The sequence below is a fragment of the Thermobia domestica genome, chromosome 5 (genome assembly GCF_964235325.1).
Source record: "Thermobia domestica chromosome 5, izTheDome1.hap1.1, whole genome shotgun sequence".
NCBI lineage: Eukaryota > Metazoa > Arthropoda > Insecta > Zygentoma > Lepismatidae > Thermobia > Thermobia domestica.
The window spans coordinates 206,805,600-206,819,102 of NC_137458.1; the positions used below are offsets into that span (position 1 = coordinate 206,805,600).

The 13,503-nt window shown below is 35.8% G+C and overlaps 1 protein-coding gene and 1 long non-coding RNA gene across 2 annotated transcripts in view; one reads left to right on the forward strand and one right to left on the reverse strand.

Annotated features, from left to right (window-relative positions):
• Nucleotides 1–13,503, reverse strand: part of LOC145686369 (uncharacterized) — a 686,556-nt gene that overhangs the window by 615,742 nt on the left and 57,311 nt on the right. The window contains exon 2 of the long non-coding RNA XR_014131597.1: nt 11,977–12,057. This is a non-coding gene — a long non-coding RNA (uncharacterized LOC145686369). The remainder of the gene's footprint in view (nt 1–11,976; nt 12,058–13,503) is intronic.
• The window catches only part of LOC145686367 (follistatin-related protein 5-like), a 690,843-nt gene that overhangs the window by 426,296 nt on the left and 251,044 nt on the right, over nt 1–13,503 (forward strand). The window lies entirely within an intron of this gene.

A 13,503-nucleotide genomic window follows, 5' to 3' on the forward strand; every position in this document is an offset into this window, starting at 1 on the left:
ACACAAGTGTGCACAGATTTAAAATACACTATTACCACTAAATATAACAATGAAGTGTAGTGGTACAATGTTGCACACTGTGCTGAAAATGTACAATAGAGAAGTCTGATATGTGGCAACAGATGGTAATAAAGGAATCTGAGTCTCATACTGTGAATTTATTTCAAATGCATAACACCGATAGTATAGCATAGCAAACTGTCAGCAGTGTCACTAAATATTGATGGATTTGAAAAATGAAATTGAGTGATGCCATTTTACGTCCTGTGTCAGCTCCGAAGCTATATAGGACGGGACCTATAGTGTAAAGTGGGGTCCGAACCAGTGTGAAAGAGGATAACAATGAAATGTAAGGTGAAAAGTGCAACAAAAACATGTCCAAGGCTAGATTGGAACCCTCGACCCCTAACATGTCGGCTGTCTAGCGTTCCAGACCACACTGCTATCCGGGCCGACTAAAAACGAAATGAGGTAGTAATAAAATAATTGAGGCGCCTAGTATCAAAATCCGCCACATACATTTCACTTAGTTTCGAGTTGTCTTGCAAAACGTGCAGTGAAACTCCATATACACGCTTACAAAGGCACATATTTGAACTAGATTTTTTGCATGAAATATTAAGCTTTTAAACAAAATCATGTTTTCATGGAATTCCTTTAGATCAAACATATAACAAGCGAGATATAACTCAATTTCGGTAAATAGCGTACGCGCCTTTGGCGTGGAAGACCCGGGTTCGATTCCCGGCGGGAGCTCATGTGGTTTGGATTCCACGTTAATCAGTAGGTCCACGTCTCACATAGCCTCGCTGCTGAAAGGGATGCTAAACCAAAATCAACTCAACTCAACTCAATTTCGGTAAAAGATTTGATTTGGCGCCTTTGATACCGGTACTAGGCGCCTCAATTATATTTCCAATGTGAATATGGTAATATTACAGTGTACAAACATAATCATATTGTATGTAGGAGAGGAAGTAAAAGAATATGTCACTTAACACGAAAGACAGAAACCAAGAAAGTACTCTTCCAAATATTGATAAGATAATCGAGATCCAATTTACAGAATTTGAAAACACGTGCTTCTTTCCTTGCGTGTATAATTTCGTTTTCGCGAGTTGTCTGCTTATTCAGCGGGGCTGCAGAAGTAGAATGCAAAATCCTCATTTGTTTCTAGTGCATTCCTTTATTACCCTTTGTTGCCATATATCAGATTTCTCTATTGTACATTTTCAGCACACGTAGCTCCAATCGTGTGCTACACTCTACTACTACACTTCACTGTTATGTTTAGTGATAATAGTGCATTTATCTGAGCACACTTGTATATGGTGCTATTTCAGACAAAATATTTTTATGCTGAGTTGGCAACACCACTTCACCTATGGCAACACTGTTTGTGGTCTTCGATAGAGCATTTTGTTCTCATTATATTGGGCAACTTTTGTTTTGATTGTTTTAACGGCTTTCAAGATATTTACGTTAAACGTACATAATTCCATGATATAATATTTCGGATATTCAAATTTTGAAGCCCCCTAGCTCGTATCCTTCTGGTCCATAGCACCTTAAATTTCGCTCATTTTCATTTCTCATGATGCTCTATCAGATGTGCTATATGGCAATCAGATTTTAGCGACAACTTGTGGGACCCTCCCGTGTCAGATATATTCGCCATTAGAGAAGACGATTATACATCAATCGATTTTTCTAGAATTGAGAGCAATACCCACGAAAACAAATGAGAAATGAAATTTTTAACGTACTAAGAAATCTATGAACAACGAAAGACGGACAAGATACTTAAAAAAAAAACGCTAAAGTTAGTTGCAATTCTGCGTTCGCGAGTGAAAACAGGGGACAAAGCATTTTACACACATCTACTACCTTTCGCATTTATTTCATGATGTGAACTTGCAATAGTAATCATGTATAGCTTGGTTACTAACTTCATTGCTGAGTAATCAGGTTACTTGTAACGACGATATTGTTCTATATCAAATATTTTTTCCTATCTTATTGTTTATATAGAATAAACTTAGCTATTAACATTATCACACACGCACGTACCGTGCATTTTCGAAGTGATTATGTGTAAGTAACGAGTGACTGTGTAGCCAGGAGCTGTTAGATAATACAGGATATGATATCAGTTCGAAGCCCACAACCACTCTAGAAAAATAGCTGTCAGTTACCAAGAAGGACCTTTATAAGATTCGAAGTTCAGATAGTCAACATAACAGAAAGTCATATACGGTGCACGTAGCAGCTGATGGAGATAGGCACAGCACTGATGCAGAACACTTAATATGGGAACTTCGAAGTGGTAACATGGTAACGATAAACATACCTGCATCTGCACAAGGTACAAATAAACCAATTTAATTTATATGACATTTTGTTTTATCCAAAGATAAGACGCTAAGAGGTGTAATATCTCTTAACATCACAACCTTTTCCCAAATGTGACACAATTGACTTTTCTATATCCGTCAACTGATGGACTATTTTACCGAAACTTAAAAGACATAAATTATAGAATGATTCTTTTGTTTATCGGTGCGTGATTGTGATTACGGCTGAATCTAAATGGCCTTCTTACATTCAGAAAAGATTCAAACACTTACTAATCATTGTTTGTTAACCTTCGCTTATGACAATTGTCGGTATATATATAGTAGCACTTGTACGCTCAATTTTTATCATTTGCTGTTTTAATAATCCCGTTGTATTGTAATTATAGGCCAAGGACATAGCAATTGAAGTATTACTAATTAGATTTAAATGTTTAATAAAAGTAAATATACTTACGTTGTAAGATGCATTGTTTTGAAATTAGTCTAGATGTAAATATTGATTAAAGAATTATTGTAATGTGTCCGTAAATAATGCAATTATGCAGCTATTGAGTAAACGATAGTATTTGCCGAGGGCATCAGACGTGAATGAAGTTACAGTGTGTAAAGCAGGATGCCAATAAATGTCACGGATAATTTGAATAAGAAGAGCAGGGCACGATTATACCTTATAGTATTGATCTGAATATATATTTGAAATTTAGAGGTTAGTTTGTTTAAACATAGAACAAGTCCCATTTAAAACCTCAAACTACATTTTCTTCATCCCACGGTGATGTCGAAACTAGTGTTCATAAGAAAATAATTAAATCAATCCTAGCATTAGAAAAATTGTGCACTATACTTGTATATATTATCTACCCAAAGATCTTATATGATTTCGTATAGTGACGAGTACAAGTGTCTCGGTCTTGCATGTCTCTACTGTTTTTGTTCTTATTACTATCTTGAAGTTCATTAATTTTAGCAGCGTTTCTTTGTTGTAAAATAATTGAAAGTTTCCTGCCTGATATCAACGAAATTTTGTGTAGTTATATCGCTGGGATTTTGTAGCCATCGCAGTTTTGCCTGCTTTCTCTTCTCTACTAGTTTACAGCATTCTTGGTCGAACCATGGTTTGTTCCTATATATTTTCGCGTGTCCCAGTTTTTGTTTTGCTGAAATTTTAATGCCATCTCTAATTTCAACTCAAATATACTGAACAATAGTTTACTCCGATCTTTCTAAAACCGAGAATCTATTCTACAGTTCAATGTAGTATTCCCCTCTCACCTGTCTTTCCTCTAATTTCTTTAACTTAAATCTCTCCGTTTTCAGATGTTGAATACTTCCTTTATTCAACGATAATCTCTCTCTTATTATTGCTGCTATCAGGTAGTGGTCATTGTCACAATCAACTCCTCTGAACGTCCAAACATCAATTATGATAGACTGTCTTCTTCTATCTATTAAAACATTATCAACTTGATTATGTGATCTGGTGAGACCCAATCTCGTATATTTAACAACGTCGCAATGTGGAAATTTTGTACTTTTTACAATAGTGCTTTTGGGTTTTGCAAAGTTCACGAGTCGAAAGCCGTTGACATTACTTTCCTTATACAGACTTTCATTCACCATTAAGTCTGTAGTTTTAAGGTTCTTTCTCAGCAAGGTGTAATGTGTCCAGAGCATGTCCTCACGTAATGCGATGTAACGTTTTCGAAAATATTTATGTAAGGAAAAAAAATGAAATGAAATTTTTGAGTTTTACGTCTCACGGTTATGCTGGTTAGCTAAAGGAGACGGTGATGATGATAAATGAATGAAATGGTGGAATGAGGAAAGTGGGAGGAAACGGGAGAACCCCGAGGAAACCCACGCACACGGTTTTTGTTCACCACAAGGTTCACTTGGCGGGAGCTGGGATCGAACAGGGACCCCAAGCACCAGAGGTGAACGCTCTACCACTGAGCCACCGCGGCCCTTATTTATGTAAGGAATTTGATGCTCTTGAGATGTAGCCTTATGCTGTAGAGTAATAACTTTTATCTGTCACTAGCATCTTAATATAGTAATTCTGCAGCAACAGAAAATAAAATAGAGAAGGTCCCTAATAATTTCTTGTGGAATATGTTATGATAACAGTAGGATACCAAATCATCAATCCTCATAGTACTCAAATTGTATTGCTGTACTATAATTGTGCAGTTGCATTAATTAATACTTGATAATGATGATATCAGGAATTCATTGGAGGTAAGTCAATTTACAGACAAACCAAGATCTATATATGTTTAAAAGAAACTATTATACTTTCAAACTAACTATGGAGAAGCCTTAGAGAACGGTTATGTCCATATATCCGTTTATTTGTCTATTTCTCTATAAACTTATATAGTATTGTCCATAAATAATTAATTAGTTATAACGGGCGTTTTTTAGTGTCTTTTTTTACATGAAACTTTGAAATTGTACATTCAATACTGCAATTGTTCAATTAATCGCCCAACATAACACAATACAATCATAGGAGTGAATGTGGATGTTTTGAACATAGGAGCTTCTCTTGTTTGGCGATGAACGCCGTCGCATTCCGCTTTTATATGTCTCGCTCCTAATTAGTATCAGTGTTTCATTGCACGCATCACTGGTTCTCCCTGTCCCTGAAGGAGAACTATCCATCACAATAATTCGATTCATTCCCCCAAATCAGGTACCATAGTTACTATTCTTGGAAGTTTCCAGAGGTTTCTTTTGACAATTTTGTTCACGTAGACCTGAATGAAGTGTGTCGATGCCTGCCAACATTTAAACGTTTAGCTTTTTTTCTTTACATCATTAATATTGTCTGTTGTTTCTCTACCTTCTCATCTCATATATAAGGAAAAGGCTACTCGATTATGACAAAGTGTATGCAACTAGTATCAAAATGTATTTACGAATTATTTTCTTGACATGTTGTGTTCTTAATTGTAAAAAGCCGATTTCCCTATTGCCATATTTTATTGTATTTTATGTCGTATTTGTTGTATTTTATTATTTTTTACTATAAGTATTTAATATTATTGAAAATGAAATTTTTAATGAATAATGGTTTTGCTCAGCAAATATTGTGTGTATTTACTTTTTTAAAATTTTTATATTACAGTTTTAACATTAAAATACTACTAAAAAACTTTATTGTATTTTATATCTTAAAGACAATCATATTAAGATATTTTGTTCATTTAATATCAGTTCATTATCGTCATCCATTTGAATTATCTGGTAGAATCATGCATGAGAAAAAAAATAATAAAAATAAAGATAAACTGAAGAGGTTATTGAATAACAGTGTATCTGCTCTTCTATATATTGCATTCTTACGGTGGTCGTCAAGATCGTCATAACTATTTCTATGATGACAGTGCATGCATCATATTGTAAAAGTACTGCAGTGAGAAAAAAATCAAGTATGAATACGTCAGACACTTTTATAGACACTTCTGCATTATTTAATTTTAATGAATTTACTTTTCCACTCAATGTTCAACTTTAGTGTAGTTTTAAAGTCCAGTGTTAAGTTTCAAAGCAACGACTTAATTATTGGCATGCTTGTCGAATTTTGTCTGTGCAACATATGAAAATAAAAAAAATGGTATGGTAGATGGCTATAAACCATTTCACCTTGTAGATATTCCATAATTTCTTCCCTTAGGCTTTGTAAAATTTTAAAATTTCAATAAAAACCTACCATGCCACAGAATTTTTCATTATCTAATAACTAAATGAAGTAAATTATTTCCGGCCATAAATTTTGTGAACAGTGCTTTGAGTGCGATAAAGACGCTTACGTTTGTGATATTTGTTAATAAGGATAAGGAAAGTGGGGTGTAAATTTCGTTTCACTATTTTTGAATCGTTGATTCTATATCAGAAAGCCATTTCCCGCTGTTTCCAACCGTTTTTTGCTTTGTGGAGATTAATATTGAAACTGGAAAAAATAGTAAATTTCTACCATTTCCGGTTTTAGTAAACAGACACGGTAGAGATGATTTTTTTTTGTTGCGACGCTGAATCAATTTTAAAGAGCCTCTTGTCGCTATCTATTACTGCTTCTCTTTTCTCTCTTGCGATCAACATTGAAACCGAAATGGTTGTTTTCTATACCACTTCCGTTCTGATTACAGGGTTAATGAAGGAGATGGAACATCTTCTTAGGCAGAGGTAAAAGTGGATCTGGAAAGGTAAGAGGACGCATAACGTCACGCCATTCCCCGTACTTATCTTTGCCCATGGTATTTTTTTTTTTTAGGAAGTGGAGGAACGCCGTGGATATTTTCTGAAAGTGGAGTAACGGCGTCCCCCGCGTTCAGCCCCACTTTTATCCCTTCTAAGGACGTTGAATCGATTCGTTAAACATCGCTTCTCGTTAACGCCCAACATTTTTGTTCTGATACCTGCCGAGAAACAGATAAATGAACAGACAGACGGACATAGCATTTTCTAACTTTAAAAAACAGTAGTTTATTTTAAATATATCGTTAAAAATGCGTTTGTGTTTGTCTACAAGTTGGCTTATCTCCAATAAAAATTCCTGATATCACCATTATTAAGTATTAAATAGTGCAGCTGTACAATTAGAGTATTGTATGCATTGATGATTTGCATATGGCTGTTTTATAACATATGTTCCACTTGAGATTATTAAGGATCTAGTCTATTTTTTTTCTTCCATAAAAATACTGTGCTAAGATCCTAGTGACAGACAAAAGTTATTACTCTACAGTATAATGCTTCATCTCAAGAGTATTAAATTCCTTACATAAATCTTTTCGGGGGCTCTACATCGCATTACTTGAGGACATGCTCTGAACACGCTAAACCTTACAAAGAAAGATGTTTATATATGTAACTATAGACTTAATCCACAAATATATCTAAACATTAGTGAGTCACTAAGCACCGACTGAAAAGAAAGGTAATAAAACGATAAAGACCGTACGTATTATTAAAAGGGTTCAGTCCGCCAAACAACTGCTAAATTGATGCTGTCTCAGGATGCATTGTCTCGATAATCCAGGAAGTAGAGGACTGGTTGTATGATATTCCAATACTACGTTGTGCAGTTGAAGTGGTTTGATGTTGGGTAGATTATAGGGTGTCGTGGTGAGTAGCGAGACATGGCAAATCATATAGATTAACTCACAACTGACACTTAATATGCGATTAACTTGATTTATAATTCAATAAGTCATTATATCTCTGCCAATACCAATACCTGGCAGAGCTCGTATCACAAAAGGTGACTTACTTGATACAGATTCAGTTATAATTTCTGTCTCTGTTATTCAAATACATCACGGAACTGTTTTATAAAACTAACTCACTTGATATACGATTCAAATATCCACTCTCTCTGCCAACAGTAATATCCGACGGATCAACAGTTATTTCACAGAACTTAACTTACTTGATTTTTTCGATTCGATTTACCATGCCGTCTCAGCCAACAGCAACACCTGACGGACCCGTTTCATAACACGTAACTTACTATAATAGGATTTATTGCCCGTTCTATCTCTCTCAATAGCAACAGATAACGAGATTTTTTAATAAAACGAAGCTCGCTTGATATACGACTCAACTATCTATTATTCTATTTGGAGGTCAAAATTGAGAATACATTTATTGTGATTTAAAAATAATATTATGAAACCACATACGCACTATTTCATTCAGTGACCATCTGCCATTTTTTCAGTAACACCATAATCCCGTCCCTATAGAACTTCTGTGGCCCCTGGTCAAAAAATTGTGACACGTTCTTTTCACAAGCCTCTTATAAAACTAACTTAACACTATTCAAGGAGCTCTGTAGAGTCATAAACAAATAAAAGTCTGATGGTGACAAGTCTGGGATATATGATGGATGCATGAAAATTTCCAGCCGAGTTATCTCATTTTGTGAGAGTAATTAAATATGTATTTCGTCTGGTTTTGTCAGTTTGGTGTACGACAGTCTTTCTGTTGACCAATTCCGGGCATTTCATTTGATTTACTACGTACACTTGCGCTAAACAACAGTACAGGTCCGAATTTATCGTTTCACCCGGAAGCAGCAACTCGTGATGCACGATGCTCTTTCAATCAGATCACATGCACAGCATAACCGTCCTGGGTTTTGCCACAAAAGACTGTGTAGATTTTCTCACTTTCCATTGATCACAGTCTTTTACACACATTGTTGTCGTGGGTTAATTATTCATTTTTTATCACTTGTGATCAACCGCTTCAGAAATAGCTCGAGATCGTTACCTAGATGATTTTCTCCAAATGGCTTAACACTGTTTGATTATGACTATTTTCATCATTGGCTATGTAATGACTGCTTACATGCCAGTCTTGGTTGATTTTAGCCCGTTTGCTCCACTTCTCTACTTTTTCTTTGTTTGGTTTTCACTGTAAGGAGCATCTTGGATATGGAAATTTCCAAAATGAAAGTGATTGAACCATCTTTTGGCTCCAAATAGACAAATTTCTTCACAGGCCTGCGCTCTATTCGAGCCAATATCGAAATAAAATTATAAAATGTGGCGCAGTTTTGCGGAAAGTTAGCTTATCTTTACGTTTGGATTATAAGAATTCTAGAACTTTCTGCACATCTACTAGCTTCAACTGTCTGCTGTCAAAAGACGTTAGGACTGGCTCGCTGTAATTCATATACCCTGAGATGGGACAGTAATGCCATCTTATGCCAAAAGGCTCAATAGCGTCCCATTTAGTACCGAAGCTATATGAGAAATGGACCTGAAGTTTAAGGTGAACCCGTAATGTGTTCAAATTTCAAACCTCTACCACCTGGAATCGAACCGGGGATCCCGTGCATCAAAGGCACGCACGCTAGCCACTAAACCCGTGAGGACGGCTAAAACCACTTTATATAAAGCAAAAAAAAAAAAAAATCAAGTTCAATGATAAAGGTTGTACTTGTAGATACAGGTATAATTTGTAATATATATTTTTATAATGAATTAGAAGGAAATTTCTCATGCCTTTATTAACAATATTTCACTCGTAAGTTCCAGCTGTCCTTATAGGTATGAATTGCACTTTAAGCTTATAATACTATCATTTGATTGTTTCAGCATTAAATTCTCCTTCTTTTGGAAGTTTCAAATGCTATTCAAAATGGAAATAAATAAATTATCATAGTTTACAATAGTGCGTATTGATCATAAGAATGGGTATGCACACTGTTAAAAATGGTTTCTTAAATTCGAGAAAAAATATCCTCGTAACAAATAAAACACAGTTCTGACCAGAGCAGAATGAAATATATTAAAAACTATACTTACAATGTTACAGTTTCAAGGACCTAACGTCCTCTTCATCAGAGTGTTTGTGTCTGATGAAGAGGACGTTAGGTCCTTGAAACTGTAACATTGTAAGTATAGTTTTTAATATATTTCATTCTGCTCTGGTCAGAACTGTGTTTTATTTGTTACTCTACTTATCCAGAGCCATGGAGTTTGTTCATTAAATATCCTCGTATTTCAGAACATCCCTTTCTTATCTGTGCACCGAGTAATACATTCTTAAAGTTGGGATTTCGATTTTGTCAAATCATTTTGAGAAATAATGACTCAAATGCGAGGAATTATCTCATCTCTGAGGGTGCAAATGCTTTCTCAAATTTAAAAAAAGAATGTATTTTTCTTAAAATTGAAAATGGAATATCTGAGGAAATGAGACATAGGCCTATAACCCCAAATTTGAGGAACACGCTTTCAAAAATTTTGAGAAATGTATTTCACAAAAGCGAGAAACGTTGCACAGAAACAGGGTTCTTAAATACGAGAAGGAGAAGGGAAAAGGTATAAACATAATATAAACATGCAAAAAAATTCAAACTATTAGTAGCTACATACAGAATTTATAGTAAATAAATATCTACAGCTATATATTGTTTAAAATATAATACATTTAAACCTTAATTTCAACGTAAGAATATTACATTTTTTTAAATAATGAAACTTTTTTTTTACAACAAACCAAAAAAAATTAAGCAGATAAATTTTGGAAAACTGCCAAGGAACGACCGTCCACATTTTCACTACACCATTATTATCCATCTATATCACTGTCTCTCTTAGCCTTAAAGTACAATCTTGGGAAGTTAAATTTAAAAAAAAAAGAAAGAAAAGACATCTTTGGGTTTCATGTCGCACAGTTGTGTCGGGTAGGCTAAAGAAGATGATGATGAGAATGAATGAAATAGTGGAATGAAGAAAGTGGGAAGAAACGACGACTCCCGACAAATCCTAAGCATACTATGTTTTTCCGCCACAAAGTCCACTTGCTGTGAGCTGGAATCGAACCAAGAGCCTCACGCACCAGAGGTGAGCGCTCTACCACTGAGCTATCGCAGGTAGTATGCGAATTAATGGGGGATGCCAGGGATTTCCCCCTCTAACAAAAAATTGTCGCCATGGAAAAGAAAATTTTCATTCCTGGCAGGGATAACTTTTCAAATTCTCTCTATATTATATACGTGTGTGACGACTAGATGCCGTATATAGTAGACGTCTACACGGGCCGGAAATTTTAGCCCGGCCAGGCCCGGCTCGTGAATTTATAATGTGAGGCTCGATCCGGGACCGAAATATGTTTTAGCCATTAGGCCCGAGCTCATGTGATTATCAAATGAGCCCGAATTACAGAAACTTAATAACTAATTCAAAATCGTTTTTATTTGTTTATTTATTTATTTGGAGGTTTAATTTTGCATTTTAAAAGTTTACATCATTCATAGAGAACAACGAAATGAAGGTTATCGTTTACACTTACTTATTATATGAATTTCCTAAAGAAATTGGTAGTTTATATAAATTCTGTCTCCCGTATCCTCGATGCATAGTTGTGGGACGTTAATCTAAATATTGAATTTAATTCCATTCATTTATATAACATCTTATGAAATGGAAACATGAATACTTCAAATCTTTAAAACAACATGTCAATGTGTGTAAAATCGTATGAAATGGATGTGTACTGGACTCATTCAGAAAGTCCCCAAAGCAATCATTGTCGATTGTTGTGGAATAAAAAGAACGGAATCCATATTCTGCTGCTCAAGCTTTCACTCACAGATAAGCTAAGTCTGTTCATTTCTGTTACTTTTAGTTTTTTTCTCTCCACAACACACTTTTACTCTCAGTTGCACAATGATGATGAGATATTTTTGTGTGAGCGTTTGAAATTACAAACTTAGATGTGCTTTAAGAGTTCTCCACAAAGAATAGTCGTATAAATATCGTTGTACAGTATTTTTTTACAAAGTTAACCCGAAAAAGCCCGAGAAATATGGTTGTGTATTTAAAAATTTACGGCCCGAGCCCGAAGTGATCTATGCTTTGTAGGCCCGAGCCCGGCCCGCAGGTCGGGTCGGGGCTAAGCTTGCGGACTTGGCTCGAGCCCGTGCAGACCTCTAGTATATGTGTGAAATTTCTCTCTCCCCCTGGGAAAAATATTCAGTGCAGATTGATTATACGAGTAAAATTATAGAAGAAATTTTTAATAATATTTTAATGAACTAATTCTCTCTCGCCAACACTATTTAATGTCTATCTAGAAGAGATAGTGAAAAAGAGCCTACCTGATGATGATGACATTTCGGTAGGAGGTAGAATGATTAGATGCATAAGATTTGCAGACGATATGGCGCTTGTTGCAGAATCTGAAAAGAAAATCAATAAAATGTTAGAAAAAATTAGAAAGGGCTTTGAAGAATATGGGATGAAAATAAATGTTACAAAGACAAAAGCCATGGTGATTGGAACCAAGGGGTCTGTGTCAAATATAAAAGTAGGAGGGTAGAAAATAGAACAAGTGAATAGTTTTCGATACCTGGGTAGTATTCTTAGTAATGACATGAAATGCGAACGTGAAATAAAAGCAAGGATAGGAATGGCAAAAGAAGCCTTTAAAAGAAAGAAAAGTCTGTTTCGTGGGACTTTGAACAAAGAGTTGAGAAAAAGACTCATAAAATTCTTCGTGTGGAGTGTTGTACTGTATGGGGCGGAAACGTGGACATTACGTAAAGGTGACGAAAATCGACTGGAAGCCTTCGAAATGTGGGTGTGGAGAAGAATGGAAAGAATTAGTTGGGTCGAGCGGAAAACGAATGAGAGAGTGTTAGAAATGGTGGGTGAGAAAAGAACACTTTTAGATATAATTAGGAAGAGGAAGAAAAACTGATTGGGACACTGCCTAAGAAGAGATTGTGTCATGAGGGACGTCCTAGAGGGTATGGTGGCGGGAAAGAGAGGGAGGGGACGAAGGAGACTACAATTGATGGATGATATTAAAACAGAAAGATCATACGCGAAAACGAAAAGGTTAGTGGAGGACCGTGGAGCATGGAAGCTTCTCAGCTGCGGCAAGTGACCTGCCAATAAAGGCAGAATACCTATGATGATGATGATGATGATGATGAATGAACTAATGTGTAAGTAATCAAAATATAGTGTGCTCTTACCTGTGAGATGTTTATTTACGCGAAAATATATTAATGAAAGTCGAACATGGTATGCACCTATTCACCCAGAAAGTAATATTGGTAAATATTGATTAACAAAGAACAATGTGACGTGCGACGAAAGTAACGAGCAAATTACTTTAATAAAAATATAGCTTTGTATCGTGCAAGCAGCAGTGTTCCAGAATCATTAATTACGAGTATACCCACCATCGCTGACGCGCTTCCTTCTACGGACAGAACTCCGCGCGGCATCCTGCTGCGCTCATGCCCTGACTCGATTAGGTAGCATTCGAGCCTTTTTGTGGCCACCAGGCACACGTTGGTTATTTTTTTGCTCAAGACTTCTTAAAGTGTATCTGCACTGGCGAATATAAGTGCACACCTCAATGTAACAAGCAAATGACTTGAGCAAAAATGTATTTTTGCATCGTGGTGAAAGTCGAACCTGGTATGCACGTATTCACGCAGAAAGTAAGTAGTGGCAGATTGATAAAGAAATATGACTTGCGACGAATGTAAGGAGCAAATTACTTTAACAAGAATATAGCTTTCTATCGTGAAAGCAGTGGTTTTACAGAACCCTCGTTTACGCGTATACTCCCCTTCGCTAACGCGCCTGCTTCCTACGGACGCAAACTTGCG